A 23,727-nucleotide genomic window follows, 5' to 3' on the forward strand; every position below is an offset into this window, starting at 1 on the left:
AATGACCTCATTTTAGGCAAGCTCCCACAGGCCCCGCAGGGATTCGCAGCTCGACTTACCCTACGTCGCAAGACATGCATATGATAATTATGTGCGCATATTATAATAGGTGCGATCATACCAGCACTAATGCACCGGATCCCATCAGAACTCCGCAGTTAAGCGTGCTTGGGCGAGAGTAGTACTAGGATGGGTGACCTCCTGGGAAGTCCTCGTGTTGCACCTCTTTTTTTTTTTTTTTTTTTTTTTATACGTCGTGCCTACGCTCGTTCTTTAAACGGCACTATCTTGAATAGTTTAGCTAAAGCGAGTCTCAATGACCTGATTTTAGGCAAGCTCCCACAGGCCCCGCAGGGATTCGCAGCTCGACTTACCCTACGTCGCAAGACACGCATATGATAATTATGTGCGCATATTATAATAGGTGCGATCATACCAGCACTAATGCACCGGATCCCATCAGAACTCCGCAGTTAAGCGTGCTTGGGCGGGAGTAGTACTAGGATGGGTGACCTCCTGGGAAGTCCTCGTCTTGCACCTCTTTTTTTTTTTTTTTTTTTTTTTTTTTTTTTTTTTTTTACGTCGTGCTTACCCTCGTTCTTTAAACGACGCTATCTTGCACAGTTTAGTTAAAGCGAGTCTCAATGACCTGATTTTGGGCAAGCTCGCACGGGCCCCGCAGGGATTTGCAACTCGACTTACCCTACGTCGCGAGACATGCATATGATAATTATGTGCGCATATTATAATAGGTGCGATCATACCAGCACTAATTCACCGGATCCCATCAGAACTCCGCAGTTAAGCGTGCTTGGGCGGGAGTAGTACTAGGATGGGTGACCTCCTGGGAAGTCCTCGTGTTGCACCTCTTTTTTTTTTTTTTTTTTTTTTTTTTTTTTTTTTTTTTTTTTTTTTTTTTTTTTTTTTTTTTTTTTTTTTTACGTCGTGCTTGCCCTCGTTCTTTAAACGGCGCTATCTTGAATAGTTTAGCTAAAGCGAGTCTCAATGACCTCATTTTAGGCAAGTTCGCACGGGCCCCGCAGGGTTTCGCAACTCGACTTACCCTACATCGCGAGACATGCATATGATAATTATGTGCGCATATTTTAATAGGTGCGATCATACCAGCACTAATGCACCGGATCCCATCAGAACTCCGCAGTTAAGCGTGCTTGGGCGAGAGTAGTACTAGGATGGGTGACCTCCTGGGAAGTCCTCGTGTTGCACCTCTTTTTTTTTTTTTTTTTTTTTTTTTTTTTTTTTTTTTTTTTTTTTTTTTTTTTTTTTTTTTTTTTTTTACGTCGTGCTTACCCTCGTTCTTTAAACGGCGCTATCTTGAATAGTTTAGCTAAAGCGAGTCTCAATGACCTCATTTTAGGCAAGCTCCCACAGGCCCCGCAGGGATTCGCAGCTCGACTTACCCTACGTCGCAAGACATGCATATGATAATTATGTGCGCATATTATAATAGGTGCGATCATACCAGCACTAATGCACCGGATCCCATCAGAACTCCGCAGTTAAGCGTGCTTGGGCGAGAGTAGTACTAGGATGGGTGACCTCCTGGGAAGTCCTCGTGTTGCACCTCTTTTTTTTTTTTTTTTTTTTTTTATACGTCGTGCCTACGCTCGTTCTTTAAACGGCACTATCTTGAATAGTTTAGCTAAAGCGAGTCTCAATGACCTGATTTTAGGCAAGCTCCCACAGGCCCCGCAGGGATTCGCAGCTCGACTTACCCTACGTCGCAAGACACGCATATGATAATTATGTGCGCATATTATAATAAGTGCGATCATACCAGCACTAATGCACCGGATCCCATCAGAACTCCGCAGTTAAGCGTGCTTGGGCGGGAGTAGTACTAGGATGGGTGACCTCCTGGGAAGTCCTCGTCTTGCACCTCTTTTTTTTTTTTTTTTTTTTTTTTTTTTTTTTTTTTTTTTTTTTTTTTTTTTTTACGTCGTGCTTACCCTCGTTCTTTAAACGACGCTATCTTGCACAGTTTAGTTAAAGCGAGTCTCAATGACCTGATTTTGGGCAAGCTCGCACGGGCCCCGCAGGGATTTGCAACTCGACTTACCCTACGTCGCGAGACATGCATATGATAATTATGTGCGCATATTATAATAGGTGCGATCATACCAGCACTAATTCACCGGATCCCATCAGAACTCCGCAGTTAAGCGTGCTTGGGCGGGAGTAGTACTAGGATGGGTGACCTCCTGGGAAGTCCTCGTGTTGCACCTCTTTTTTTTTTTTTTTTTTTTTTTTTTTTTTTTTTTTTTTTTTTTTTTTTTTTTTTACGTCGTGCTTGCCCTCGTTCTTTAAACGGCGCTATCTTGAATAGTTTAGCTAAAGCGAGTCTCAATGACCTCATTTTAGGCAAGTTCGCACGGGCCCCGCAGGGTTTCGCAACTCGACTTACCCTACATCGCGAGACATGCATATGATAATTATGTGCGCATATTTTAATAGGTGCGATCATACCAGCACTAATGCACCGGATCCCATCAGAACTCCGCAGTTAAGCGTGCTTGGGCGAGAGTAGTACTAGGATGGGTGACCTCCTGGGAAGTCCTCGTGTTGCACCTCTTTTTTTTTTTTTTTTTTTTTTTTTTTTTTTTTTTTTTTTTTTTTACGTCGTGCTTACCCTCGTTCTTTAAACGGCGCTATCTTGAATAGTTTAGCTAAAGCGAGTCTCAATGACCTCATTTTAGGCAAGCTCGCACGGGCCCCGCAGGGATTCGCAGCTCGACTTACCCTACGTCGCAAGACACGCATATGATAATTATGTGCGCATATTATAATAGGTGCGATCATACCAGCACTAATGCACCGGATCCCATCCGAACTCCGCAGTTAAGCGTGCTTGGGCGGGAGTAGTACTAGGATGGGTGACCTCCTGGGAAGTCCTCGTCTTGCACCTCTTTTTTTTTTTTTTTTTTTTTTTTTTTTTTTTTTTTTTTTTTACGTCGTGCTTACCCTCGTTCTTTAAACGGCGCTATCTTGAATAGTTTAGCTAAAGCGAGTCTCAATGACCTCATTTTAGGCAAGTTCGCACGGGCCCCGCAGGATTTCGCAACTCGACTTACCCTACATCGCGAGACTTGCATATGATAATTATGTGCGCATATTATAATAGGTGCGATCATACCAGCACTAATGCACCGGATCCCATCAGAACTCCGCAGTTAAGCGTGCTTGGGCGAGAGTAGTACTAGGATGGGTGACCTCCTGGGAAGTCCTCGTGTTACACCTCTTTTTTTTTTTTTTTTTTTTTTTATTTTTTTTACGTCGTGCTTACCCTCGTTCTTTAAACGGCGCTATCTTGAATAGTTTAGCTAAAGCGAGTCTCAATGACCTGATTTTAGGCAAGCTCCCACAGGCCCCGCAGGGATTCGCAGCTCGACTTACCCTACGTCGCAAGACATGCATATGATAATTATGTGCGCATATTATAATAGGTGCGATCATACCAGCACTAATGCACCGGATCCCATCAGAACTCCGCAGTTAAGCGTGCTTGGGCGAGAGTAGTACTAGGATGGGTGACCTCCTGGGAAGTCCTCGTGTTGCACCTCTTTTTTTTTTTTTTTTTTTTTTTTTTTTTTAATACGTCGTGCCTACGCTCGTTCTTTAAACGGCACTATCTTGAATAGTTTAGCTAAAGCGAGTCTCAATGACCTGATTTTAGGCAAGCTCCCACAGGCCCCGCAGGGATTCGCAGCTCGACTTACCCTACGTCGCAAGACATGCATATGATAATTATGTGCGCATATTATAATAGGTGCGATCATACCAGCACTAATGCACCGGATCCCATCAGAACTCCGCAGTTAAGCGTGCTTGGGCGAGAGTAGTACTAGGATGGGTGACCTCCTGGGAAGTCCTCGTGTTGCACCTCTTTTTTTTTTTTTTTTTTTTTTTTTTTTTTTTTTTTTTTTTTTTTTTTACGTCGTGCCTACGCTCGTTCTTTAAACGGCACTATCTTGAATAGTTTAGCTAAAGCGAGTCTCAATGACCTCATTTTAGGCAAGCTCGCACGGGCCCCGCAGGGATTCGCAGCTCGACTTACCCTACGTCGCAAGACATGCATATGATAATTATGTGCGCATATTATAAAAGGTGCGATCATACCAGCACTAATGCACCGGATCCCATCAGAACTCCGCAGTTAAGCATGCTTGGGCGAGAGTAGTACTAGGATGGGTGACCTCCTGGGAAGTCCTTGTGTTGCACCTCTTTTTTTTTTTTTACGTCGTGCCTACCCTCGTTCTTTAAACGGCACTATCTTGAATAGTTTAGCTAAAGCGAGTCTCAATGACCTCATTTTAGGCAAGCTCGCACGGGCCCCGCAGGGATTCGCAGCTCGACTTACCCTACGTCGCAAGACATGCATATGATAATTATGTGCGCATATTTTAATAGGTGCGATCATACCAGCACTAATGCACCGGATCCCATCAGAACTCCGCAGTTAAGCGTGCTTGGGCGAGAGTAGTACTAGGATGGGTGACCTCCTGGGAAGTCCTCGTGTTGCACCTCTTTTTTTTTTTTTTTTTTTTTTACGTCGTGCTTACCCTCGTTCTTTAAACGGCGCTATCTTGCACAGTTTTGTTAAAGCGAGTCTCAATGACCTGATTTTAGGCAAGCTCCCACGGGCCCCGCAGGGATTTGCAACTCGACTTACCCTACGTCGCGAGACATGCATATGATAATTTTGTGCGCATATTTTAATAGGTGCGATCATACCAGCACTAATTCACCGGATCCCATCAGAACTCCGCAGTTAAGCGTGCTTGGGCGAGAGTAGTACTAGGATGGGTGACCTCCTGGGAAGTCCTCGTGTTGCACCTCTTTTTTTTTTTTTTTTTTTTTTTTACGTCGTGCTTGCCCTCGTTCTTTAAACGGCGCTATCTTGAATAGTTTAGCTAAAGCGAGTCTCAATGACCTCATTTTAGGCAAGCTCCCACAGGCCCCGCAGGGATTCGCAGCTCGACTTACCCTACGTCGCAAGACATGCATATGATAATTATGTGCGCATATTATAATAGGTGCGATCATACCAGCACTAATGCACCGGATCCCATCAGAACTCCGCAGTTAAGCGTGCTTGGGCGAGAGTAGTACTAGGATGGGTGACCTCCTGGGAAGTCCTCGTGTTGCACCTCTTTTTTTTTTTTTTTTTTTTTTTTTTTTTTTTTTTTACGTCGTGCCTACGCTCGTTCTTTAAACGGCACTATCTTGAATAGTTTAGCTAAAGCGAGTCTCAATGACCTCATTTTAGGCAAGCTCGCACGGGCCCCGCAGGGATTCGCAGCTCGACTTACCCTACGTCGCAAGACATGCATATGATAATTATGTGCGCATATTATAAAAGGTGCGATCATACCAGCACTAATGCACCGGATCCCATCAGAACTCCGCAGTTAAGCATGCTTGGGCGAGAGTAGTACTAGGATGGGTGACCTCCTGGGAAGTCCTTGTGTTGCACCTCTTTTTTTTTTTTTTACGTCGTGCCTACCCTCGTTCTTTAAACGGCACTATCTTGAATAGTTTAGCTAAAGCGAGTCTCAATGACCTCATTTTAGGCAAGCTCGCACGGGCCCCGCAGGGATTCGCAGCTCGACTTACCCTACGTCGCAAGACATGCATATGATAATTATGTGCGCATATTTTAATAGGTGCGATCATACCAGCACTAATGCACCGGATCCCATCAGAACTCCGCAGTTAAGCGTGCTTGGGCGAGAGTAGTACTAGGATGGGTGACCTCCTGGGAAGTCCTCGTGTTGCACCTCTTTTTTTTTTTTTTTTTTTTTTTTACGTCGTGCTTACCCTCGTTCTTTAAACGGCGCTATCTTGCACAGTTTTGTTAAAGCGAGTCTCAATGACCTGATTTTAGGCAAGCTCCCACGGGCCCCGCAGGGATTTGCAACTCGACTTACCCTACGTCGCGAGACATGCATATGATAATTTTGTGCGCATATTTTAATAGGTGCGATCATACCAGCACTAATTCACCGGATCCCATCAGAACTCCGCAGTTAAGCGTGCTTGGGCGAGAGTAGTACTAGGATGGGTGACCTCCTGGGAAGTCCTCGTGTTGCACCTCTTTTTTTTTTTTTTTTTTTTTACGTCGTGCTTGCCCTCGTTCTTTAAACGGCGCTATCTTGAATAGTTTAGCTAAAGCGAGTCTCAATGACCTCATTTTAGGCAAGTTCGCACGGGCCCCGCAGGGTTTCGCAACTCGACTTACCCTACGTCGCGAGACATGCATATGATAATTATGTGCGCATATTTTAATAGGTGCGATCATACCAGCACTAATGCACCGGATCCCATCAGAACTCCGCAGTTAAGCGTGCTTGGGCGAGAGTAGTACTAGGATGGGTGACCTCCTGGGAAGTCCTCGTGTTGCACCTCTTTTTTTTTTTTTTTTTTTTTTTTTTTTTTTTTTTTTTTTTTTTTTTTTTTTTACGTCGTGCCTACGCTCGTTCTTTAAACGGCACTATCTTGAATAGTTTAGCTAAAGCGAGTCTCAATGACCTCATTTTAGGCAAGCTCGCACGGGCCCCGCAGGGATTCGCAGCTCGACTTACCCTACGTCACAAGACATGCATATGATAATTATGTGCGCATATTATAATAGGTGCGATCATACCAGCACTAATGCACCGGATCCCATCAGAACTCCGCAGTTAAGCGTGCTTGGGCGAGAGTAGTACTAGGATGGGTGACCTCCTGGGAAGTCCTTGTGTTGCACCTCTTTTTTTTTTTTTTTTTTTTTTTTTTTTTTTTTTTTTTTTTTTTTTTTTTTTTTTTTTTTTTTTTTTTTACGTCGTGCCTACCCTCGTTCTTTAAACGACACTATCTTGAATAGTTTAGCTAAAGCGAGTCTCAATGACCTCATTTTAGGCAAGCTCGCACGGGCCCCGCAGGGATTCGCAGCTCGACTTACCCTACGTCGCAAGACATGCATATGATAATTATGTGCGCATATTATAATAGGTGCGATCATACCAGCACTAATGCACCGGATCCCATCAGAACTCCGCAGTTAAGCGTGCTTGGGCGAGAGTAGTACTAGGATGGGTGACCTCCTGGGAAGTCCTCGTGTTGCACCTCTTTTTTTTTTTTTTTTTTTTTTACGTCGTGCTTACCCTCGTTCTTTAAACGGCGCTATCTTGCACAGTTTTGTTAAAGCGAGTCTCAATGACCTGATTTTAGGCAAGCTCCCACGGGCCCCGCAGGGATTTGCAAGTCGACTTACCCTACGTCGCGAGACATGCATATGATAATTTTGTGCGCATATTTTAATAGGTGCGATCATACCAGCACTAATTCACCGGATCCCATCAGAACTCCGCAGTTAAGCGTGCTTGGGCGAGAGTAGTACTAGGATGGGTGACCTCCTGGGAAGTCCTCGTGTTGCACCTCTTTTTTTTTTTTTTTTTTTTTTTTTTACGTCGTGCTTGCCTTCGTTCTTTAAACGGCGCTATCTTGAATAGTTTAGCTAAAGCGAGTCTCAATGACCTCATTTTAGGCAAGTTCGCACGGGCCCCGCAGGGTTTCGCAACTCGACTTACCCTACGTCGCGAGACATGCATATGATAATTATGTGCGCATATTTTAATAGGTGCGATCATACCAGCACTAATGCACCGGATCCCATCAGAACTCCGCAGTTAAGCGTGCTTGGGCGAGAGTAGTACTAGGATGGGTGACCTCCTGGGAAGTCCTCGTGTTACACCTCTTTTTTTTTTTTTTTTTTTTTTTTTATTTTTTTTACGTCGTGCTTACCCTCGTTCTTTAAACGGCGCTATCTTGAATAGTTTAGCTAAAGCGAGTCTCAATGACCTGATTTTAGGCAAGCTCCCACAGGCCCCGCAGGGATTCGCAGCTCGACTTACCCTACGTCGCAAGACATGCATATGATAATTATGTGCGCATATTATAATAGGTGCGATCATACCAGCACTAATGCACCGGATCCCATCAGAACTCTGCAGTTAAGCGTGCTTGGGCGAGAGTAGTACTAGGATGGGTGACCTCCTGGGAAGTCCTCGTGTTGCACCTCTTTTTTTTTTTTTTTTTTTTTTTTTTTTTTTTTTTTTTTTTTTTTTTTTTTTTTTTTTTAATACGTCGTGCCTACGCTCGTTCTTTAAACGGCACTATCTTGAATAGTTTAGCTAAAGCGAGTCTCAATGACCTGATTTTAGGCAAGCTCCCACAGGCCCCGCAGGGATTCGCAGCTCGACTTACCCTACGTCGCAAGACATGCATATGATAATTATGTGCGCATATTATAATAGGTGCGATCATACCAGCACTAATGCACCGGATCCTATCAGAACTCCGCAGTTAAGCGTGCTTGGGCGAGAGTAGTACTAGGATGGGTGACCTCCTGGGAAGTCCTCGTGTTGCACCTCTTTTTTTTTTTTTTTTTTTTTTTTTTTTTTTTTTTTTTTACGTCGTGCCTACGCTCGTTCTTTAAACGGCACTATCTTGAATAGTTTAGCTAAAGCGAGTCTCAATGACCTCATTTTAGGCAAGCTCGCAAGGGCCCCGCAGGGATTCGCAGCTCGACTTACCCTACGTCGCAAGACATGCATATGATAATTATGTGCGCATATTATAAAAGGTGCGATCATACCAGCACTAATGCACCGGATCCCATCAGAACTCCGCAGTTAAGCATGCTTGGGCGAGAGTAGTACTAGGATGGGTGACCTCCTGGGAAGTCCTTGTGTTGCACCTCTTTTTTTTTTTTTTACGTCGTGCCTACCCTCGTTCTTTAAACGGCACTATCTTGAATAGTTTAGCTAAAGCGAGTCTCAATGACCTCATTTTAGGCAAGCTCGCACGGGCCCCGCAGGGATTCGCAGCTCGACTTACCCTACGTCGCAAGACATGCATATGATAATTATGTGCGCATATTTTAATAGGTGCGATCATACCAGCACTAATGCACCGGATCCCATCAGAACTCCGCAGTTAAGCGTGCTTGGGCGAGAGTAGTACTAGGATGGGTGACCTCCTGGGAAGTCCTCGTGTTGCACCTCTTTTTTTTTTTTTTTTTTTTTTACGTCGTGCTTACCCTCGTTCTTTAAACGGCGCTATCTTGCACAGTTTTGTTAAAGCGAGTCTCAATGACCTGATTTTAGGCAAGCTCCCACGGGCCCCGCAGGGATTTGCAACTCGACTTACCCTACGTCGCGAGACATGCATATGATAATTTTGTGCGCATATTTTAATAGGTGCGATCATACCAGCACTAATTCACCGGATCCCATCAGAACTCCGCAGTTAAGCGTGCTTGGGCGAGAGTAGTACTAGGATGGGTGACCTCCTGGGAAGTCCTCGTGTTGCACCTCTTTTTTTTTTTTTTTTTTTTTTTTTACGTCGTGCTTGCCCTCGTTCTTTAAACGGCGCTATCTTGAATAGTTTAGCTAAAGCGAGTCTCAATGACCTCATTTTAGGCAAGTTCGCACGGGCCCCGCAGGGTTTCGCAACTCGACTTACCCTACGTCGCGAGACATGCATATGATAATTATGTGCGCATATTTTAATAGGTGCGATCATACCAGCACTAATGCACCGGATCCCATCAGAACTCCGCAGTTAAGCGTGCTTGGGCGAGAGTAGTACTAGGATGGGTGACCTCCTGGGAAGTCCTCGTGTTGCACCTCTTTTTTTTTTTTTTTTTTTTTTTTTTTTTTTTTTTTTTTTTTTTTTTTTTTTTACGTCGTGCCTACGCTCGTTCTTTAAACGGCACTATCTTGAATAGTTTAGCTAAAGCGAGTCTCAATGACCTCATTTTAGGCAAGCTCGCACGGGCCCCGCAGGGATTCGCAGCTCGACTTACCCTACGTCGCAAGACATGCATATGATAATTATGTGCGCATATTATAATAGGTGCGATCATACCAGCACTAATGCACCGGATCCCATCAGAACTCCGCAGTTAAGCGTGCTTGGGCGAGAGTAGTACTAGGATGGGTGACCTCCTGGGAAGTCCTTGTGTTGCACCTCTTTTTTTTTTTTTTTTTTTTTTTTTACGTCGTGCCTACCCTCGTTCTTTAAACGGCACTATCTTGAATAGTTTAGCTAAAGCGAGTCTCAATGACCTCATTTTAGGCAAGCTCGCACGGGCCCCGCAGGGATTCGCAGCTCGACTTACCCTACGTCGCAAGACATGCATATGATAATTATGTGCGCATATTATAATAGGTGCGATCATACCAGCACTAATGCACCGGATCCCATCAGAACTCCGCAGTTAAGCGTGCTTGGGCGAGAGTAGTACTAGGATGGGTGACCTCCTGGGAAGTCCTCGTGTTGCACCTCTTTTTTTTTTTTTTTTTTTTTTTTACGTCGTGCTTACCCTCGTTCTTTAAACGGCGCTATCTTGCACAGTTTTGTTAAAGCGAGTCTCAATGACCTGATTTTAGGCAAGCTCCCACGGGCCCCGCAGGGATTTGCAACTCGACTTACCCTACGTCGCGAGACATGCATATGATAATTTTGTGCGCATATTTTAATAGGTGCGATCATACCAGCACTAATTCACCGGATCCCATCAGAACTCCGCAGTTAAGCGTGCTTGGGCGAGAGTAGTACTAGGATGGGTGACCTCCTGGGAAGTCCTCGTGTTGCACCTCTTTTTTTTTTTTTTTTTTTTTTTTTTACGTCGTGCTTGCCCTCGTTCTTTAAACGGCGCTATCTTGAATAGTTTAGCTAAAGCGAGTCTCAATGACCTCATTTTAGGCAAGTTCGCACGGGCCCCGCAGGGTTTCGCAACTCGACTTACCCTACGTCGCGAGACATGCATATGATAATTATGTGCGCATATTTTAATAGGTGCGATCATACCAGCACTAATGCACCGGATCCCATCAGAACTCCGCAGTTAAGCGTGCTTGGGCGAGAGTAGTACTAGGATGGGTGACCTCCTGGGAAGTCCTCGTGTTGCACCTCTTTTTTTTTTTTTTTTTTTTTTTTTTTTTTTTTTTTTTTTTTTTTTTTTTTTTACGTCGTGCCTACGCTCGTTCTTTAAACGGCACTATCTTGAATAGTTTAGCTAAAGCGAGTCTCAATGACCTCATTTTAGGCAAGCTCGCACGGGCCCCGCAGGGATTCGCAGCTCGACTTACCCTACGTCGCAAGACATGCATATGATAATTATGTGCGCATATTATAATAGGTGCGATCATACCAGCACTAATGCACCGGATCCCATCAGAACTCCGCAGTTAAGCGTGCTTGGGCGAGAGTAGTACTAGGATGGGTGACCTCCTGGGAAGTCCTTGTGTTGCACCTCTTTTTTTTTTTTTTTTTTTTTTTTTACGTCGTGCCTACCCTCGTTCTTTAAACGGCACTATCTTGAATAGTTTAGCTAAAGCGAGTCTCAATGACCTCATTTTAGGCAAGCTCGCACGGGCCCCGCAGGGATTCGCAGCTCGACTTACCCTACGTCGCAAGACATGCATATGATAATTATGTGCGCATATTATAATAGGTGCGATCATACCAGCACTAATGCACCGGATCCCATCAGAACTCCGCAGTTAAGCGTGCTTGGGCGAGAGTAGTACTAGGATGGGTGACCTCCTGGGAAGTCCTCGTGTTGCACCTCTTTTTTTTTTTTTTTTTTTTTTTTACGTCGTGCTTACCCTCGTTCTTTAAACGGCGCTATCTTGCACAGTTTTGTTAAAGCGAGTCTCAATGACCTGATTTTAGGCAAGCTCCCACGGGCCCCGCAGGGATTTGCAACTCGACTTACCCTACGTCGCGAGACATGCATATGATAATTTTGTGCGCATATTTTAATAGGTGCGATCATACCAGCACTAATTCACCGGATCCCATCAGAACTCCGCAGTTAAGCGTGCTTGGGCGAGAGTAGTACTAGGATGGGTGACCTCCTGGGAAGTCCTCGTGTTGCACCTCTTTTTTTTTTTTTTTTTTTTTACGTCGTGCTTGCCCTCGTTCTTTAAACGGCGCAATCTTGAATAGTTTAGCTAAAGCGAGTCTCAATGACCTCATTTTAGGCAAGTTCGCACGGGCCCCGCAGGGTTTCGCAACTCGACTTACCCTACGTCGCGAGACATGCATATGATAATTATGTGCGCATATTTTAATAGGTGCGATCATACCAGCACTAATGCACCGGATCCCATCAGAACTCCGCAGTTAAGCGTGCTTGGGCGAGAGTAGTACTAGGATGGGTGACCTCCTGGGAAGTCCTCGTGTTGCACCTCTTTTTTTTTTTTTTTTTTTTTTTTTTTTTTTTTTTTTTTTTACGTCGTGCTTACCCTCGTTCTTTAAACGGCGCTATCTTGAATAGTTTAGCTAAAGCGAGTCTCAATGACCTCATTTTAGGCAAGCTCGCACGGGCCCCGCAGGGATTCGCAGCTCGACTTACCCTACGTCGCAAGACACGCATATGATAATTATGTGCGCATATTATAATAGGTGCGATCATACCAGCACTAATGCACCGGATCCCATCAGAACTCCGCAGTTAAGCGTGCTTGGGCGGGAGTAGTACTAGGATGGGTGACCTCCTGGGAAGTCCTCGTGTTGCACCTCTTTTTTTTTTTTTTTTTTTTTTACGTCGTGCTTACCCTCGTTCTTTAAACGGCGCTATCTTGCACAGTTTAGTTAAAGCGAGTCTCAATGACCTGATTTTAGGCAAGCTCCCACGGGCCCCGCAAGGATTTGCAACTCGACTTACCCTACGTCGCGAGACATGCATATGATAATTATGTGCGCATATTTTAATAGGTGCGATCATACCAGCACTAATGCACCGGATCCCATCAGAACTCCGTAGTTAAGCGTGCTTGGGCGAGAGTAGTACTAGGATGGGTGACCTCCTGGGAAGTCCTCGTGTTGCACCTCTTTTTTTTTTTTTTTTTTTTTTTTTTTTTTTTTACGTCGTGCTTACCCTTGTTCTTTAAACGGCGCTATCTTGAATAGTTTAGCTAAAGCGAGTCTCAATGACCTGATTTTAGGCAAGCTCCCACAGGCCCCGCAGGGATTCGCAGCTCGACTTACCCTACGTCGCGAGACATGCATACGATAATTTTGTGCGCATATTTTAATAGGTGCGATCATACCAGCACTAATTCACCGGATCCCATCAGAACTCCGCAGTTAAGCGTGCTTGGGCGAGAGTAGTACTAGGATGGGTGACCTCCTGGGAAGTCCTCGAGTTGCACCTCTTTTTTTTTTTTTTTTTTTTTTTACGTCGTGCTTGCCCTCGTTCTTTAAACGGCGCTATCTTGAATAGTTTAGCTAAAGCGAGTCTCAATGACCTCATTTTAGGCAAGTTCGCACGGGCCCCGCAGGGTTTCGCAACTCGACTTACCCTACGTCGCGAGACATGCATATGATAATTATGTGCGCATATTTTAATAGGTGCGATCATACCAGCACTAATGCACCGGATCCCATCAGAACTCCGCAGTTAAGCGTGCTTGGGCGAGAGTAGTACTTGGATGGGTGACCTCCTGGGAAGTCCTCGTGTTGCACCTCTTTTTTTTTTTTTTTTTTTTTTTTTTTTTTTTTTTTTTTTTTTTTTTTTTTTTTTACGTCGTGCTTACCCTCGTTCTTTAAACGGCGCTATCTTGAATAGTTTAGCTAAAGCGAGTCTCAATGACCTCATTTTAGGCAAGCTCGCACAGGCCCCGCAGGGATTCGCAGCTCGACTTACCCTACGTCGCAAGACACGCATATGATAATTATGTGCGCATATTATAATAGGTGCGATCATACCAGCACTAATGCACCGGATCCCATCAGAACTCCGCAGTTAAGCGTGCTTGGGCGGGAGTAGTACTAGGATGGGTGATCTCCTGGGAAGTCCTCGTGTTGCACCTCTTTTTTTTTTTTTTTTTTTTTTTTTTTTTTTTTTTACGTCGTGCTTACCCTCGTTCTTTAAACGGCGCTATCTTGAATAGTTTAGCTAAAGCGAGTCTCAATGACCTCATTTTAGGCAAGCTCGCACGGGCCCCGCAGGGATTCGCAGCTCGACTTACCCTACGTCGCAAGACACGCATATGATAATTATGTGCGCATATTATAATAGGTGCGATCATACCAGCACTAATGCACCGGATCCCATCAGAACTCCGCAGTTAAGCGTGCTTGGGCGGGAGTAGTACTAGGATGGGTGACCTCCTGGGAAGTCCTCGTGTTGCACCTCTTTTTTTTTTTTTTTTTTTTTTTTTTTTTTTTTTTTTTTTTTTTTTTTTTTTTTTTTTTTTTTTACGTCGTGCTTACCCTCGTTCTTTAAACGGCGCTATCTTGCACAGTTTAGTTAAAGCGAGTCTCAATGACCTGATTTTAGGCAAGCTCGCACGGGCCCCGCAGGGATTTGCAACTCGACTTACCCTACGTCGCGAGACATGCATATGATAATTATGTGCGCATATTATAATAGGTGCGATCATACCAGCACTAATGCACCGGATCCCATCAGAACTCCGCAGTTAAGCGTGCTTGGGCGAGAGTAGTACTAGGATGGGTGACCTCCTGGGAAGTCCTCGTGTTACACCTCTTTTTTTTTTTTTTTTTTTTTTTTTTTTTTTTTTTTTTTTTTTTACGTCGTGCTTACCCTCGTTCTTTAAACGGCGCTATCTTGAATAGTTTAGCTAAAGCGAGTCTCAATGACCTGATTTTAGGCAAGCTCCCACAGGCCCCGCAGGGATTCGCAGCTCGACTTACCCTACGTCGCAAGACATGCATATGATAATTATGTGCGCATATTATAATAGGTGCGATCATACCAGCACTAATGCACCGGATCCCATCAGAACTCCGCAGTTAAGCGTGCTTGGGCGAGAGTAGTACTAGGATAGGTGACCTCCTGGGAAGTCCTCGTGTTGCACCTCTTTTTTTTTTTTTTTTTTTTTTTTTTTTTTTTTTTTTTTTTTTTTTTTTTTTTTTTTTTTTTTTTTTTACGTCGTGCTTACCCTCGTTCTTTAAACGGCGCTATCTTGAATAGTTTAGCTAAAGCGAGTCTCAATGACCTCATTTTAGGCAAGCTCGCACGGGCCCCGCAGGGATTCGCAGCTCGACTTACCCTACGTCGCAAGACACGCATATGATAATTATGTGCGCATATTTTAATAGGTGCGATCATACCAGCACTAATGCACCGGATCCCATCAGAACTCCGCAGTTAAGCGTGCTTGGGCGAGAGTAGTACTAGGATGGGTGACCTCCTGGGAAGTCCTCGTGTTGCACCTCTTTTTTTTTTTTTTTTTTTTTTTTTTACGTCGTGCTTACCCTCGTTCTTTAAACGGCGCTATCTTGCACAGTTTTGTTAAAGCGAGTCTCAATGACCTGACTTTAGGCAAGCTCCCACGGGCCCCGCAGGGATTTGCAACTCGACTTACCCTACGTCGCGAGACATGCATACGATAATTTTGTGCGCATATTATAATAGGTGCGATCATACCAGCACTAATGCACCGGATCCCATCAGAACTCCGCAGTTAAGCGTGCTTGGGCGAGAGTAGTACTAGGATGGGTGACCTCCTGGGAAGTCCTCGTGTTGCACCTCTTTTTTTTTTTTTTTTTTTTTACGTCGTGCCTACGCTCGTTCTTTAAACGGCACTATCTTGAATAGTTTAGCTAAAGCGAGTCTCAATGACCTCATTTTAGGCAAGCTCGCACGGGCCCCGCAGGGATTCGCAGCTCGACTTACCCTACGTCGCAAGACATGCATATGATAATTATGTGCGCATATTATAATAGGTGCGATCATACCAGCACTAATGCACCGGATCCCATCAGAACTCCGCAGTTAAGCGTGCTTGGGCGAGAGTAGTACTAGGATGGGTGACCTCCTGGGAAGTCCTTGTGTTGCACCTCTTTTTTTTTTTTTTTTTTTTTTTTTTACGTCGTGCCTACCCTCGTTCTTTAAACGGCACTATCTTGAATAGTTTAGCTAAAGCGAGTCTCAATGACCTCATTTTAGGCAAGCTCGCACGGGCCCCGCAGGGATTCGCAGCTCGACTTACCCTACGTCGCAAGACATGCATATGATAATTATGTGCGCATATTATAATAGGTGCGATCATACCAGCACTAATGCACCGGATCCCATCAGAACTCCGCAGTTAAGCGTGCTTGGGCGAGAGTAGTACTAGGATGGGTGACCTCCTGGGAAGTCCTCGTGTTGCACCTCTTTTTTTTTTTTTTTTTTTTTTTTTTACGTCGTGCTTACCCTCGTTCTTTAAACGGCGCTATCTTGCACAGTTTTGTTAAAGCGAGTCTCAATGACCTGATTTTAGGCAAGCTCCCACGGGCCCCGCAGGGATTTGCAACTCGACTTACCCTACGTCGCGAGACATGCATATGATAATTTTGTGCGCATATTTTAATAGGTGCGATCATACCAGCACTAATTCACCGGATCCCATCAGAACTCCGCAGTTAAGCGTGCTTGGGCGAGAGTAGTACTAGGATGGGTGACCTCCTGGGAAGTCCTCGTGTTGCACCTCTTTTTTTTTTTTTTTTTTTTTTACGTCGTGCTTGCCCTCGTTCTTTAAACGGCGCAATCTTGAATAGTTTAGCTAAAGCGAGTCTCAATGACCTCATTTTAGGCAAGTTCGCACGGGCCCCGCAGGGTTTCGCAACTCGACTTACCCTACGTCGCGAGAAATGCATATGATAATTATGTGCGCATATTTTAATAGGTGCGATCATACCAGCACTAATGCACCGGATCCCATCAGAACTCCGCAGTTAAGCGTGCTTGGGCGAGAGTAGTACTAGGATGGGTGACCTCCTGGGAAGTCCTCGTGTTGCACCTCTTTTTTTTTTTTTTTTTTTTTTTTTTTTTTTTTTTTTTACGTCGTGCTTACCCTCGTTCTTTAAACGGCGCTATCTTGAATAGTTTAGCTAAAGCGAGTCTCAATGACCTCATTTTAGGCAAGCTCGCACGGGCCCCGCAGGGATTCGCAGCTCGACTTACCCTACGTCGCAAGACACGCATATGATAATTATGTGCGCATATTATAATAGGTGCGATCATACCAGCACTAATGCACCGGATCCCATCAGAACTCCGCAGTTAAGCGTGCTTGGGCGGGAGTAGTACTAGGATGGGTGACCTCCTGGGAAGTCCTCGTGTTGCACCTCTTTTTTTTTTTTTTTTTTTTTTACGTCGTGCTTACCCTCGTTCTTTAAACGGCGCTATCTTGCACAGTTTAGTTAAAGCGAGTCTCAATGACCTGATTTTAGGCAAGCTCCCACGGGCCCCGCAAGGATTTGCAACTCGACTTACCCTACGTCGCGAGACATGCATATGATAATTATGTGCGCATATTTTAATAGGTGCGATCATACCAGCACTAATGCACCGGATCCCATCAGAACTCCGTAGTTAAGCGTGCTTGGGCGAGAGTAGTACTAGGATGGGTGACCTCCTGGGAAGTCCTCGTGTTGCACCTCTTTTTTTTTTTTTTTTTTTTTTTTTTTTTTTACGTCGTGCTTACCCTTGTTCTTTAAACGGCGCTATCTTGAATAGTTTAGCTAAAGCGAGTCTCAATGACCTGATTTTAGGCAAGCTCCCACAGGCCCCGCAGGGATTCGCAGCTCGACTTACCCTACGTCGCGAGACATGCATACGATAATTTTGTGCGCATATTTTAATAGGTGCGATCATACCAGCACTAATTCACCGGATCCCATCAGAACTCCGCAGTTAAGCGTGCTTGGGCGAGAGTAGTACTAGGATGGGTGACCTCCTGGGAAGTCCTCGAGTTGCACCTCTTTTTTTTTTTTTTTTTTTTTTTTACGTCGTGCTTGCCCTCGTTCTTTAAACGGCGCTATCTTGAATAGTTTAGCTAAAGCGAGTCTCAATGACCTCATTTTAGGCAAGTTCGCACGGGCCCCGCAGGGTTTCGCAACTCGACTTACCCTACGTCGCGAGACATGCATATGATAATTATGTGCGCATATTTTAATAGGTGCGATCATACCAGCACTAATGCACCGGATCCCATCAGAACTCCGCAGTTAAGCGTGCTTGGGCGAGAGTAGTACTTGGATGGGTGACCTCCTGGGAAGTCCTCGTGTTGCACCTCTTTTTTTTTTTTTTTTTTTTTTTTTTTTTTTTTTTTTTTTTTTTTTTTTTACGTCGTGCTTACCCTCGTTCTTTAAACGGCGCTATCTTGAATAGTTTAGCTAAAGCGAGTCTCAATGACCTCATTTTAGGCAAGCTCGCACGGGCCCCGCAGGGATTCGCAGCTCGACTTACCCTACGTCGCAAGACACGCATATGATAATTATGTGCGCATATTATAATAGGTGCGATCATACCAGCACTAATGCACCGGATCCCATCAGAACTCCGCAGTTAAGCGTGCTTGGGCGGGAGTAGTACTAGGATGGGTGATCTCCTGGGAAGTCCTCGTGTTGCACCTCTTTTTTTTTTTTTTTTTTTTTTTTTTTTTTTTTTTTTTTACGTCGTGCTTACCCTCGTTCTTTAAACGGCGCTATCTTGAATAGTTTAGCTAAAGCGAGTCTCAATGACCTCATTTTAGGCAAGCTCGCACGGGCCCCGCAGGGATTCGCAGCTCGACTTACCCTACGTCGCAAGACACGCATATGATAATTATGTGCGCATATTATAATAGGTGCGATCATACCAGCACTAATGCACCGGATCCCATCAGAACTCCGCAGTTAAGCGTGCTTGGGCGGGAGTAGTACTAGGATGGGTGACCTCCTGGGAAGTCCTCGTGTTGCACCTCTTTTTTTTTTTTTTTTTTTTTTTTTTTTTTTTTTTTTTTTTTTTTTTTTTTTTTTTTTTTTACGTCGTGCTTACCCTCGTTCTTTAAACGGCGCTATCTTGCACAGTTTAGTTAAAGCGAGTCTCAATGACCTGATTTTAGGCAAGCTCGCACGGGCCCCGCAGGGATTTGCAACTCGACTTACCCTACGTCGCGAGACATGCATATGATAATTATGTGCGCATATTATAATAGGTGCGATCATACCAGCACTAATGCACCGGATCCCATCAGAACTCCGCAGTTAAGCGTGCTTGGGCGAGAGTAGTACTAGGATGGGTGACCTCCTGGGAAGTCCTCGTGTTACACCTCTTTTTTTTTTTTTTTTTTTTTTTTTTTTTTTTTTTTTTTTTTTTTTTTTTTTTTTTTTTACGTCGTGCTTACCCTCGTTCTTTAAACGGCGCTATCTTGAATAGTTTAGCTAAAGCGAGTCTCAATGACCTGATTTTAGGCAAGCTCCCACAGGCCCCGCAGGGATTCGCAGCTCGACTTACCCTACGTCGCAAGACATGCATATGATAATTATGTGCGCATATTATAATAGGTGCGATCATACCAGCACTAATGCACCGGATCCCATCAGAACTCCGCAGTTAAGCGTGCTTGGGCGAGAGTAGTACTAGGATAGGTGACCTCCTGGGAAGTCCTCGTGTTGCACCTCTTTTTTTTTTTTTTTTTTTTTTTTTTTTTTTTTTTTTTTTTTTTTTTTTTTTTTTTTTACGTCGTGCTTACCCTCGTTCTTTAAACGGCGCTATCTTGAATAGTTTAGCTAAAGCGAGTCTCAATGACCTCATTTTAGGCAAGCTCGCACGGGCCCCGCAGGGATTCGCAGCTCGACTTACCCTACGTCGCAAGACACGCATATGATAATTATGTGCGCATATTTTAATAGGTGCGATCATACCAGCACTAATGCACCGGATCCCATCAGAACTCCGCAGTTAAGCGTGCTTGGGCGAGAGTAGTACTAGGATGGGTGACCTCCTGGGAAGTCCTCGTGTTGCACCTCTTTTTTTTTTTTTTTTTTTTTTTTACGTCGTGCTTACCCTCGTTCTTTAAACGGCGCTATCTTGCACAGTTTTGTTAAAGCGAGTCTCAATGACCTGACTTTAGGCAAGCTCCCACGGGCCCCGCAGGGATTTGCAACTCGACTTACCCTACGTCGCGAGACATGCATACGATAATTTTGTGCGCATATTTTAATAGGTGCGATCATACCAGCACTAATTCACCGGATCCCATCAGAACTCCGCAGTTAAGCGTGCTTGGGCGAGAGTAGTACTAGGATGGGTGACCTCCTGGGAAGTCCTCGAGTTGCACCTCTTTTTTTTTTTTTTTTTTTTTTACGTCGTGCTTGCCCTCGTTCTTTAAACGGCGCTATCTTGAATAGTTTAGCTAAAGCGAGTCTCAATGACCTCATTTTAGGCAAGTTCGCACGGGCCCCGCAGGGTTTCGCAACTCGACTTACCCTACGTCGCGAGACATGCATATGATAATTATGTGCGCATATTTTAATAGGTGCGATCATACCAGCACTAATGCACCGGATCCCATCAGAACTCCGCAGTTAAGCGTGCTTGGGCGAGAGTAGTACTTGGATGGGTGACCTCCTGGGAAGTCCTCGTGTTGCACCTCTTTTTTTTTTTTTTTTTTTTTTTTTTTTTTTTTTTTACGTCGTGCTTACCCTCGTTCTTTAAACGGCGCTATCTTGAATAGTTTAGCTAAAGCGAGTCTCAATGACCTCATTTTAGGCAAGCTCGCACGGGCCCCGCAGGGATTCGCAGCTCGACTTACCCTACGTCGCAAGACACGCATATGATAATTATGTGCGCATATTATAATAGGTGCGATCATACCAGCACTAATGCACCGGATCCCATCAGAACTCCGCAGTTAAGCGTGCTTGGGCGGGAGTAGTACTAGGATGGGTGACCTCCTGGGAAGTCCTCGTGTTGCACCTCTTTTTTTTTTTTTTTTTTTTTTTTACGTCGTGCTTACCCTCGTTCTTTAAACGGCGCTATCTTGCACAGTTTTGTTAAAGCGAGTCTCAATGACCTGACTTTAGGCAAGCTCCCACGGGCCCCGCAGGGATTTGCAACTCGACTTACCCTACGTCGCGAGACATGCATACGATAATTTTGTGCGCATATTTTAATAGGTGCGATCATACCAGCACTAATTCACCGGATCCCATCAGGACTCCGCAGTTAAGCGTGCTTGGGCGAGAGTAGTACTAGGATGGGTGACCTCCTGGGAAGTCCTCGAGTTGCACCTCTTTTTTTTTTTTTTTTTTTTTACGTCGTGCTTACCCTCGTTCTTTAAACGGCGCTATCTTGAATAGTTTAGCTAAAGCGAGTCTCAATGACCTCATTTTAGGCAAGCTCGCACGGGCCCCGCAGGGATTCGCAGCTCGACTTACCCTACGTCGCAAGACACGCATATGATAATTATGTGCGCATATTTTAATAGGTGCGATCATACCAGCACTAATGCACCGGATCCCATCAGAACTCCGCAGTTAAGCGTGCTTGGGCGAGAGTAGTACTAGGATGGGTGACCTCCTGGGAAGTCCTCGTGTTGCACCTCTTTTTTTTTTTTTTTTTTTTTTTTTTACGTCGTGCTTACCCTCGTTCTTTAAACGGCGCTATCTTGCACAGTTTTGTTAAAGCGAGTCTCAATGACCTGACTTTAGGCAAGCTCCCACGGGCCCCGCAGGGATTTGCAACTCGACTTACCCTACGTCGCGAGACATGCATACGATAATTTTGTGCGCATATTTTAATAGGTGCGATCATACCAGCACTAATTCACCGGATCCCATCAGAACTCCGCAGTTAAGCGTGCTTGGGCGAGAGTAGTACTAGGATGGGTGACCTCCTGGGAAGTCCTCGAGTTGCACCTCTTTTTTTTTTTTTTTTTTTTTACGTCGTGCTTGCCCTCGTTCTTTAAACGGCGCTATCTTGAATAGTTTAGCTAAAGCGAGTCTCAATGACCTCATTTTAGGCAAGTTCGCACGGGCCCCGCAGGGTTTCGCAACTCGACTTACCCTACGTCGCGAGACATGCATATGATAATTATGTGCGCATATTTTAATAGGTGCGATCATACCAGCACTAATGCACCGGATCCCATCAGAACTCCGCAGTTAAGCGTGCTTGGGCGAGAGTAGTACTTGGATGGGTGACCTCCTGGGAAGTCCTCGTGTTGCACTTCTTTTTTTTTTTTTTTTTTTTTTTTTTTTTTTTTTTACGTCGTGCTTACCCTCGTTCTTTAAACGGCGCTATCTTGAATAGTTTAGCTAAAGCGAGTCTCAATGACCTCATTTTAGGCAAGCTCGCACGGGCCCCGCAGGGATTCGCAGCTCGACTTACCCTACGTCGCAAGACACGCATATGATAATTATGTGCGCATATTATAATAGGTGCGATCATACCAGCACTAATGCACCGGATCCCATCAGAACTCCGCAGTTAAGCGTGCTTGGGCGGGAGTAGTACTAGGATGGGTGACCTCCTGGGAAGTCCTCGTGTTGCACCTCTTTTTTTTTTTTTTTTTTTTTTTTACGTCGTGCTTACCCTCGTTCTTTAAACGGCGCTATCTTGCACAGTTTTGTTAAAGCGAGTCTCAATGACCTGACTTTAGGCAAGCTCCCACGGGCCCCGCAGGGATTTGCAACTCGACTTACCCTACGTCGCGAGACATGCATACGATAATTTTGTGCGCATATTTTAATAGGTGCGATCATACCAGCACTAATTCACCGGATCCCATCAGGACTCCGCAGTTAAGCGTGCTTGGGCGAGAGTAGTACTAGGATGGGTGACCTCCTGGGAAGTCCTCGAGTTGCACCTCTTTTTTTTTTTTTTTTTTTTTTTTACGTCGTGCTTGCCCTCGTTCTTTAAACGGCGCTATCTTGAATAGTTTAGCTAAAGCGAGTCTCAATGACCTCATTTTAGGCAAGTTCGCACGGGCCCCGCAGGGTTTCGCAACTCGACTTACCCTACGTCGCGAGACATGCATATGATAATTATGTGCGCATATTTTAATAGGTGCGATCATACCAGCACTAATGCACCGGATCCCATCAGAACTCCGCAGTTAAGCGTGCTTGGGCGAGAGTAGTACTTGGATGGGTGACCTCCTGGGAAGTCCTCGTGTTGCACCTCTTTTTTTTTTTTTTTTTTTTTTTTTTTTTTTTTTTTTTTTTTTTTTTTTTTTTTTTTACGTCGTGCTTACCCTCGTTCTTTAAACGGCGCTATCTTGAATAGTTTAGCTAAAGCGAGTCTCAATGACCTCATTTTAGGCAAGCTCGCACGGGCCCCGCAGGGATTCGCAGCTCGACTTACCCTACGTCGCAAGACACGCATATGATAATTATGTGCGTATATTATAATAGGTGCGATCATACCAGCACTAATGCACCGGATCCCATCAGAACTCCGCAGTTAAGCGTGCTTGGGCGGGAGTAGTACTAGGATGGGTGACCTCCTGGGAAGTCCTCGTGTTGCACCTCTTTTTTTTTTTTTTTTTTTTTTTTTTTTTTTTTTTTTTTTTTTTTTTTTTTTTTTTTTTACGTCGTGCCTACGCTCGTTCTTTAAACGGCACTATCTTGAATAGTTTAGCTAAAGCGAGTCTCAATGACCTGATTTTAGGCAAGCTCCCACAGGCCCCGCAGGGATTCGCAGCTCGACTTACCCTACGTCGCAAGACATGCATATGATAATTATGTGCGCATATTATAATAGGTGCGATCATACCAGCACTAATGCACCGGATCCCATCAGAACTCCGCAGTTAAGCGTGCTTGGGCGAGAGTAGTACTAGGATGGGTGACCTCCTGGGAAGTCCTCGTGTTGCACCTCTTTTTTTTTTTTTTTTTTTTTTTTTTTTTTTTTCACGTCGTGCCTACGCTCGT

General features: G+C 44.8%; 73 non-coding genes across 73 annotated transcripts; all 73 read left to right on the plus strand.

Annotated features, from left to right (window-relative positions):
• The first annotated feature begins 107 nt into the window (after positions 1–107).
• Positions 108–226, plus strand: LOC148558128 (5S ribosomal RNA). Its single transcript, XR_015891530.1, has one exon. It is a non-coding gene; the product is annotated as a 5S ribosomal RNA (ribosomal RNA).
• Positions 227–422: 196 nt separating this feature from the next.
• LOC148558129 (5S ribosomal RNA) lies at positions 423–541 on the plus strand. The gene has a single exon (XR_015889423.1). It is a non-coding gene; the product is annotated as a 5S ribosomal RNA (ribosomal RNA).
• A 209-nt stretch (positions 542–750) lies between these two features.
• Positions 751–869, plus strand: LOC148558130 (5S ribosomal RNA). The gene has a single exon (XR_015888870.1). It is a non-coding gene; the product is annotated as a 5S ribosomal RNA (ribosomal RNA).
• Positions 870–1,111: 242 nt separating this feature from the next.
• Positions 1,112–1,230, plus strand: LOC148558131 (5S ribosomal RNA). The gene has a single exon (XR_015891541.1). It is a non-coding gene; the product is annotated as a 5S ribosomal RNA (ribosomal RNA).
• Positions 1,231–1,469: 239 nt separating this feature from the next.
• LOC148558132 (5S ribosomal RNA) lies at positions 1,470–1,588 on the plus strand. The gene has a single exon (XR_015891552.1). It is a non-coding gene; the product is annotated as a 5S ribosomal RNA (ribosomal RNA).
• Positions 1,589–1,784: 196 nt separating this feature from the next.
• LOC148558133 (5S ribosomal RNA) lies at positions 1,785–1,903 on the plus strand. The gene has a single exon (XR_015890421.1). It is a non-coding gene; the product is annotated as a 5S ribosomal RNA (ribosomal RNA).
• Positions 1,904–2,128: 225 nt separating this feature from the next.
• LOC148558134 (5S ribosomal RNA) lies at positions 2,129–2,247 on the plus strand. The gene has a single exon (XR_015888871.1). It is a non-coding gene; the product is annotated as a 5S ribosomal RNA (ribosomal RNA).
• A 226-nt stretch (positions 2,248–2,473) lies between these two features.
• Positions 2,474–2,592, plus strand: LOC148558135 (5S ribosomal RNA). Its single transcript, XR_015891564.1, has one exon. It is a non-coding gene; the product is annotated as a 5S ribosomal RNA (ribosomal RNA).
• Positions 2,593–2,808: 216 nt separating this feature from the next.
• Positions 2,809–2,927, plus strand: LOC148558136 (5S ribosomal RNA). Its single transcript, XR_015888771.1, has one exon. It is a non-coding gene; the product is annotated as a 5S ribosomal RNA (ribosomal RNA).
• A 213-nt stretch (positions 2,928–3,140) lies between these two features.
• LOC148558137 (5S ribosomal RNA) lies at positions 3,141–3,259 on the plus strand. Its single transcript, XR_015890020.1, has one exon. It is a non-coding gene; the product is annotated as a 5S ribosomal RNA (ribosomal RNA).
• Positions 3,260–3,462: 203 nt separating this feature from the next.
• On the plus strand, positions 3,463–3,581 carry LOC148558138 (5S ribosomal RNA). Its single transcript, XR_015891575.1, has one exon. It is a non-coding gene; the product is annotated as a 5S ribosomal RNA (ribosomal RNA).
• Positions 3,582–3,785: 204 nt separating this feature from the next.
• LOC148558139 (5S ribosomal RNA) lies at positions 3,786–3,904 on the plus strand. The gene has a single exon (XR_015891586.1). It is a non-coding gene; the product is annotated as a 5S ribosomal RNA (ribosomal RNA).
• A 219-nt stretch (positions 3,905–4,123) lies between these two features.
• Positions 4,124–4,242, plus strand: LOC148558140 (5S ribosomal RNA). Its single transcript, XR_015890368.1, has one exon. It is a non-coding gene; the product is annotated as a 5S ribosomal RNA (ribosomal RNA).
• A 184-nt stretch (positions 4,243–4,426) lies between these two features.
• Positions 4,427–4,545, plus strand: LOC148558141 (5S ribosomal RNA). The gene has a single exon (XR_015891597.1). It is a non-coding gene; the product is annotated as a 5S ribosomal RNA (ribosomal RNA).
• Positions 4,546–4,738: 193 nt separating this feature from the next.
• LOC148558142 (5S ribosomal RNA) lies at positions 4,739–4,857 on the plus strand. Its single transcript, XR_015889035.1, has one exon. It is a non-coding gene; the product is annotated as a 5S ribosomal RNA (ribosomal RNA).
• Positions 4,858–5,052: 195 nt separating this feature from the next.
• LOC148558143 (5S ribosomal RNA) lies at positions 5,053–5,171 on the plus strand. Its single transcript, XR_015891608.1, has one exon. It is a non-coding gene; the product is annotated as a 5S ribosomal RNA (ribosomal RNA).
• Positions 5,172–5,378: 207 nt separating this feature from the next.
• On the plus strand, positions 5,379–5,497 carry LOC148558144 (5S ribosomal RNA). Its single transcript, XR_015890369.1, has one exon. It is a non-coding gene; the product is annotated as a 5S ribosomal RNA (ribosomal RNA).
• Positions 5,498–5,682: 185 nt separating this feature from the next.
• On the plus strand, positions 5,683–5,801 carry LOC148558145 (5S ribosomal RNA). The gene has a single exon (XR_015891619.1). It is a non-coding gene; the product is annotated as a 5S ribosomal RNA (ribosomal RNA).
• A 195-nt stretch (positions 5,802–5,996) lies between these two features.
• Positions 5,997–6,115, plus strand: LOC148558146 (5S ribosomal RNA). Its single transcript, XR_015889036.1, has one exon. It is a non-coding gene; the product is annotated as a 5S ribosomal RNA (ribosomal RNA).
• A 192-nt stretch (positions 6,116–6,307) lies between these two features.
• LOC148558147 (5S ribosomal RNA) lies at positions 6,308–6,426 on the plus strand. The gene has a single exon (XR_015891630.1). It is a non-coding gene; the product is annotated as a 5S ribosomal RNA (ribosomal RNA).
• Positions 6,427–6,650: 224 nt separating this feature from the next.
• LOC148558148 (5S ribosomal RNA) lies at positions 6,651–6,769 on the plus strand. The gene has a single exon (XR_015888899.1). It is a non-coding gene; the product is annotated as a 5S ribosomal RNA (ribosomal RNA).
• Positions 6,770–7,009: 240 nt separating this feature from the next.
• On the plus strand, positions 7,010–7,128 carry LOC148558149 (5S ribosomal RNA). The gene has a single exon (XR_015891641.1). It is a non-coding gene; the product is annotated as a 5S ribosomal RNA (ribosomal RNA).
• Positions 7,129–7,321: 193 nt separating this feature from the next.
• LOC148558150 (5S ribosomal RNA) lies at positions 7,322–7,440 on the plus strand. Its single transcript, XR_015889037.1, has one exon. It is a non-coding gene; the product is annotated as a 5S ribosomal RNA (ribosomal RNA).
• A 197-nt stretch (positions 7,441–7,637) lies between these two features.
• LOC148558151 (5S ribosomal RNA) lies at positions 7,638–7,756 on the plus strand. The gene has a single exon (XR_015890021.1). It is a non-coding gene; the product is annotated as a 5S ribosomal RNA (ribosomal RNA).
• Positions 7,757–7,961: 205 nt separating this feature from the next.
• Positions 7,962–8,080, plus strand: LOC148558152 (5S ribosomal RNA). Its single transcript, XR_015889392.1, has one exon. It is a non-coding gene; the product is annotated as a 5S ribosomal RNA (ribosomal RNA).
• A 233-nt stretch (positions 8,081–8,313) lies between these two features.
• LOC148558153 (5S ribosomal RNA) lies at positions 8,314–8,432 on the plus strand. The gene has a single exon (XR_015889863.1). It is a non-coding gene; the product is annotated as a 5S ribosomal RNA (ribosomal RNA).
• Positions 8,433–8,642: 210 nt separating this feature from the next.
• On the plus strand, positions 8,643–8,761 carry LOC148558154 (5S ribosomal RNA). Its single transcript, XR_015890370.1, has one exon. It is a non-coding gene; the product is annotated as a 5S ribosomal RNA (ribosomal RNA).
• Positions 8,762–8,946: 185 nt separating this feature from the next.
• Positions 8,947–9,065, plus strand: LOC148558155 (5S ribosomal RNA). The gene has a single exon (XR_015891652.1). It is a non-coding gene; the product is annotated as a 5S ribosomal RNA (ribosomal RNA).
• Positions 9,066–9,258: 193 nt separating this feature from the next.
• Positions 9,259–9,377, plus strand: LOC148558156 (5S ribosomal RNA). The gene has a single exon (XR_015889038.1). It is a non-coding gene; the product is annotated as a 5S ribosomal RNA (ribosomal RNA).
• A 196-nt stretch (positions 9,378–9,573) lies between these two features.
• LOC148558157 (5S ribosomal RNA) lies at positions 9,574–9,692 on the plus strand. Its single transcript, XR_015891663.1, has one exon. It is a non-coding gene; the product is annotated as a 5S ribosomal RNA (ribosomal RNA).
• Positions 9,693–9,916: 224 nt separating this feature from the next.
• Positions 9,917–10,035, plus strand: LOC148558158 (5S ribosomal RNA). Its single transcript, XR_015888900.1, has one exon. It is a non-coding gene; the product is annotated as a 5S ribosomal RNA (ribosomal RNA).
• A 196-nt stretch (positions 10,036–10,231) lies between these two features.
• LOC148558159 (5S ribosomal RNA) lies at positions 10,232–10,350 on the plus strand. The gene has a single exon (XR_015891675.1). It is a non-coding gene; the product is annotated as a 5S ribosomal RNA (ribosomal RNA).
• Positions 10,351–10,545: 195 nt separating this feature from the next.
• Positions 10,546–10,664, plus strand: LOC148558160 (5S ribosomal RNA). The gene has a single exon (XR_015889039.1). It is a non-coding gene; the product is annotated as a 5S ribosomal RNA (ribosomal RNA).
• A 197-nt stretch (positions 10,665–10,861) lies between these two features.
• On the plus strand, positions 10,862–10,980 carry LOC148558161 (5S ribosomal RNA). Its single transcript, XR_015891686.1, has one exon. It is a non-coding gene; the product is annotated as a 5S ribosomal RNA (ribosomal RNA).
• A 224-nt stretch (positions 10,981–11,204) lies between these two features.
• On the plus strand, positions 11,205–11,323 carry LOC148558162 (5S ribosomal RNA). The gene has a single exon (XR_015888901.1). It is a non-coding gene; the product is annotated as a 5S ribosomal RNA (ribosomal RNA).
• A 196-nt stretch (positions 11,324–11,519) lies between these two features.
• Positions 11,520–11,638, plus strand: LOC148558163 (5S ribosomal RNA). Its single transcript, XR_015891697.1, has one exon. It is a non-coding gene; the product is annotated as a 5S ribosomal RNA (ribosomal RNA).
• Positions 11,639–11,833: 195 nt separating this feature from the next.
• LOC148558164 (5S ribosomal RNA) lies at positions 11,834–11,952 on the plus strand. The gene has a single exon (XR_015889041.1). It is a non-coding gene; the product is annotated as a 5S ribosomal RNA (ribosomal RNA).
• Positions 11,953–12,144: 192 nt separating this feature from the next.
• LOC148558165 (5S ribosomal RNA) lies at positions 12,145–12,263 on the plus strand. Its single transcript, XR_015891708.1, has one exon. It is a non-coding gene; the product is annotated as a 5S ribosomal RNA (ribosomal RNA).
• A 212-nt stretch (positions 12,264–12,475) lies between these two features.
• LOC148558166 (5S ribosomal RNA) lies at positions 12,476–12,594 on the plus strand. Its single transcript, XR_015888674.1, has one exon. It is a non-coding gene; the product is annotated as a 5S ribosomal RNA (ribosomal RNA).
• A 193-nt stretch (positions 12,595–12,787) lies between these two features.
• On the plus strand, positions 12,788–12,906 carry LOC148558167 (5S ribosomal RNA). The gene has a single exon (XR_015888620.1). It is a non-coding gene; the product is annotated as a 5S ribosomal RNA (ribosomal RNA).
• A 204-nt stretch (positions 12,907–13,110) lies between these two features.
• LOC148558168 (5S ribosomal RNA) lies at positions 13,111–13,229 on the plus strand. Its single transcript, XR_015890098.1, has one exon. It is a non-coding gene; the product is annotated as a 5S ribosomal RNA (ribosomal RNA).
• Positions 13,230–13,423: 194 nt separating this feature from the next.
• On the plus strand, positions 13,424–13,542 carry LOC148558169 (5S ribosomal RNA). Its single transcript, XR_015888548.1, has one exon. It is a non-coding gene; the product is annotated as a 5S ribosomal RNA (ribosomal RNA).
• A 226-nt stretch (positions 13,543–13,768) lies between these two features.
• LOC148558170 (5S ribosomal RNA) lies at positions 13,769–13,887 on the plus strand. The gene has a single exon (XR_015889371.1). It is a non-coding gene; the product is annotated as a 5S ribosomal RNA (ribosomal RNA).
• A 206-nt stretch (positions 13,888–14,093) lies between these two features.
• On the plus strand, positions 14,094–14,212 carry LOC148558171 (5S ribosomal RNA). Its single transcript, XR_015888685.1, has one exon. It is a non-coding gene; the product is annotated as a 5S ribosomal RNA (ribosomal RNA).
• A 235-nt stretch (positions 14,213–14,447) lies between these two features.
• On the plus strand, positions 14,448–14,566 carry LOC148558172 (5S ribosomal RNA). Its single transcript, XR_015890022.1, has one exon. It is a non-coding gene; the product is annotated as a 5S ribosomal RNA (ribosomal RNA).
• A 215-nt stretch (positions 14,567–14,781) lies between these two features.
• LOC148558173 (5S ribosomal RNA) lies at positions 14,782–14,900 on the plus strand. Its single transcript, XR_015889996.1, has one exon. It is a non-coding gene; the product is annotated as a 5S ribosomal RNA (ribosomal RNA).
• A 239-nt stretch (positions 14,901–15,139) lies between these two features.
• LOC148558174 (5S ribosomal RNA) lies at positions 15,140–15,258 on the plus strand. The gene has a single exon (XR_015891719.1). It is a non-coding gene; the product is annotated as a 5S ribosomal RNA (ribosomal RNA).
• Positions 15,259–15,455: 197 nt separating this feature from the next.
• Positions 15,456–15,574, plus strand: LOC148558175 (5S ribosomal RNA). The gene has a single exon (XR_015891730.1). It is a non-coding gene; the product is annotated as a 5S ribosomal RNA (ribosomal RNA).
• Positions 15,575–15,766: 192 nt separating this feature from the next.
• Positions 15,767–15,885, plus strand: LOC148558176 (5S ribosomal RNA). Its single transcript, XR_015888902.1, has one exon. It is a non-coding gene; the product is annotated as a 5S ribosomal RNA (ribosomal RNA).
• Positions 15,886–16,082: 197 nt separating this feature from the next.
• LOC148558177 (5S ribosomal RNA) lies at positions 16,083–16,201 on the plus strand. The gene has a single exon (XR_015891741.1). It is a non-coding gene; the product is annotated as a 5S ribosomal RNA (ribosomal RNA).
• Positions 16,202–16,398: 197 nt separating this feature from the next.
• Positions 16,399–16,517, plus strand: LOC148558178 (5S ribosomal RNA). Its single transcript, XR_015889042.1, has one exon. It is a non-coding gene; the product is annotated as a 5S ribosomal RNA (ribosomal RNA).
• A 193-nt stretch (positions 16,518–16,710) lies between these two features.
• On the plus strand, positions 16,711–16,829 carry LOC148558179 (5S ribosomal RNA). Its single transcript, XR_015891752.1, has one exon. It is a non-coding gene; the product is annotated as a 5S ribosomal RNA (ribosomal RNA).
• A 209-nt stretch (positions 16,830–17,038) lies between these two features.
• Positions 17,039–17,157, plus strand: LOC148558180 (5S ribosomal RNA). The gene has a single exon (XR_015888696.1). It is a non-coding gene; the product is annotated as a 5S ribosomal RNA (ribosomal RNA).
• A 193-nt stretch (positions 17,158–17,350) lies between these two features.
• LOC148558181 (5S ribosomal RNA) lies at positions 17,351–17,469 on the plus strand. The gene has a single exon (XR_015888621.1). It is a non-coding gene; the product is annotated as a 5S ribosomal RNA (ribosomal RNA).
• A 202-nt stretch (positions 17,470–17,671) lies between these two features.
• Positions 17,672–17,790, plus strand: LOC148558182 (5S ribosomal RNA). Its single transcript, XR_015890099.1, has one exon. It is a non-coding gene; the product is annotated as a 5S ribosomal RNA (ribosomal RNA).
• Positions 17,791–17,985: 195 nt separating this feature from the next.
• On the plus strand, positions 17,986–18,104 carry LOC148558183 (5S ribosomal RNA). Its single transcript, XR_015888549.1, has one exon. It is a non-coding gene; the product is annotated as a 5S ribosomal RNA (ribosomal RNA).
• A 221-nt stretch (positions 18,105–18,325) lies between these two features.
• On the plus strand, positions 18,326–18,444 carry LOC148558184 (5S ribosomal RNA). The gene has a single exon (XR_015889372.1). It is a non-coding gene; the product is annotated as a 5S ribosomal RNA (ribosomal RNA).
• A 210-nt stretch (positions 18,445–18,654) lies between these two features.
• Positions 18,655–18,773, plus strand: LOC148558185 (5S ribosomal RNA). Its single transcript, XR_015888707.1, has one exon. It is a non-coding gene; the product is annotated as a 5S ribosomal RNA (ribosomal RNA).
• Positions 18,774–19,005: 232 nt separating this feature from the next.
• LOC148558186 (5S ribosomal RNA) lies at positions 19,006–19,124 on the plus strand. Its single transcript, XR_015890023.1, has one exon. It is a non-coding gene; the product is annotated as a 5S ribosomal RNA (ribosomal RNA).
• A 230-nt stretch (positions 19,125–19,354) lies between these two features.
• Positions 19,355–19,473, plus strand: LOC148558187 (5S ribosomal RNA). Its single transcript, XR_015889997.1, has one exon. It is a non-coding gene; the product is annotated as a 5S ribosomal RNA (ribosomal RNA).
• Positions 19,474–19,702: 229 nt separating this feature from the next.
• On the plus strand, positions 19,703–19,821 carry LOC148558188 (5S ribosomal RNA). The gene has a single exon (XR_015891763.1). It is a non-coding gene; the product is annotated as a 5S ribosomal RNA (ribosomal RNA).
• A 195-nt stretch (positions 19,822–20,016) lies between these two features.
• LOC148558189 (5S ribosomal RNA) lies at positions 20,017–20,135 on the plus strand. The gene has a single exon (XR_015890100.1). It is a non-coding gene; the product is annotated as a 5S ribosomal RNA (ribosomal RNA).
• A 193-nt stretch (positions 20,136–20,328) lies between these two features.
• LOC148558190 (5S ribosomal RNA) lies at positions 20,329–20,447 on the plus strand. Its single transcript, XR_015888550.1, has one exon. It is a non-coding gene; the product is annotated as a 5S ribosomal RNA (ribosomal RNA).
• Positions 20,448–20,654: 207 nt separating this feature from the next.
• LOC148558191 (5S ribosomal RNA) lies at positions 20,655–20,773 on the plus strand. The gene has a single exon (XR_015888718.1). It is a non-coding gene; the product is annotated as a 5S ribosomal RNA (ribosomal RNA).
• A 195-nt stretch (positions 20,774–20,968) lies between these two features.
• LOC148558192 (5S ribosomal RNA) lies at positions 20,969–21,087 on the plus strand. Its single transcript, XR_015890851.1, has one exon. It is a non-coding gene; the product is annotated as a 5S ribosomal RNA (ribosomal RNA).
• A 192-nt stretch (positions 21,088–21,279) lies between these two features.
• Positions 21,280–21,398, plus strand: LOC148558193 (5S ribosomal RNA). The gene has a single exon (XR_015891774.1). It is a non-coding gene; the product is annotated as a 5S ribosomal RNA (ribosomal RNA).
• A 197-nt stretch (positions 21,399–21,595) lies between these two features.
• On the plus strand, positions 21,596–21,714 carry LOC148558194 (5S ribosomal RNA). The gene has a single exon (XR_015890101.1). It is a non-coding gene; the product is annotated as a 5S ribosomal RNA (ribosomal RNA).
• Positions 21,715–21,906: 192 nt separating this feature from the next.
• On the plus strand, positions 21,907–22,025 carry LOC148558195 (5S ribosomal RNA). Its single transcript, XR_015888760.1, has one exon. It is a non-coding gene; the product is annotated as a 5S ribosomal RNA (ribosomal RNA).
• A 206-nt stretch (positions 22,026–22,231) lies between these two features.
• On the plus strand, positions 22,232–22,350 carry LOC148558196 (5S ribosomal RNA). Its single transcript, XR_015888729.1, has one exon. It is a non-coding gene; the product is annotated as a 5S ribosomal RNA (ribosomal RNA).
• A 195-nt stretch (positions 22,351–22,545) lies between these two features.
• On the plus strand, positions 22,546–22,664 carry LOC148558197 (5S ribosomal RNA). The gene has a single exon (XR_015890853.1). It is a non-coding gene; the product is annotated as a 5S ribosomal RNA (ribosomal RNA).
• Positions 22,665–22,859: 195 nt separating this feature from the next.
• Positions 22,860–22,978, plus strand: LOC148558198 (5S ribosomal RNA). Its single transcript, XR_015888551.1, has one exon. It is a non-coding gene; the product is annotated as a 5S ribosomal RNA (ribosomal RNA).
• A 228-nt stretch (positions 22,979–23,206) lies between these two features.
• Positions 23,207–23,325, plus strand: LOC148558199 (5S ribosomal RNA). Its single transcript, XR_015888740.1, has one exon. It is a non-coding gene; the product is annotated as a 5S ribosomal RNA (ribosomal RNA).
• A 230-nt stretch (positions 23,326–23,555) lies between these two features.
• On the plus strand, positions 23,556–23,674 carry LOC148558200 (5S ribosomal RNA). The gene has a single exon (XR_015891786.1). It is a non-coding gene; the product is annotated as a 5S ribosomal RNA (ribosomal RNA).
• The last annotated feature ends 53 nt before the right edge of the window (positions 23,675–23,727 follow it).

Source organism: Arachis ipaensis, chromosome B6, assembly GCF_059453495.1.
Source record: "Arachis ipaensis isolate K30076 ecotype BB chromosome B6, ASM5945349v1, whole genome shotgun sequence".
In the NCBI taxonomy this organism is placed as follows: domain Eukaryota; kingdom Viridiplantae; phylum Streptophyta; class Magnoliopsida; order Fabales; family Fabaceae; genus Arachis; species Arachis ipaensis.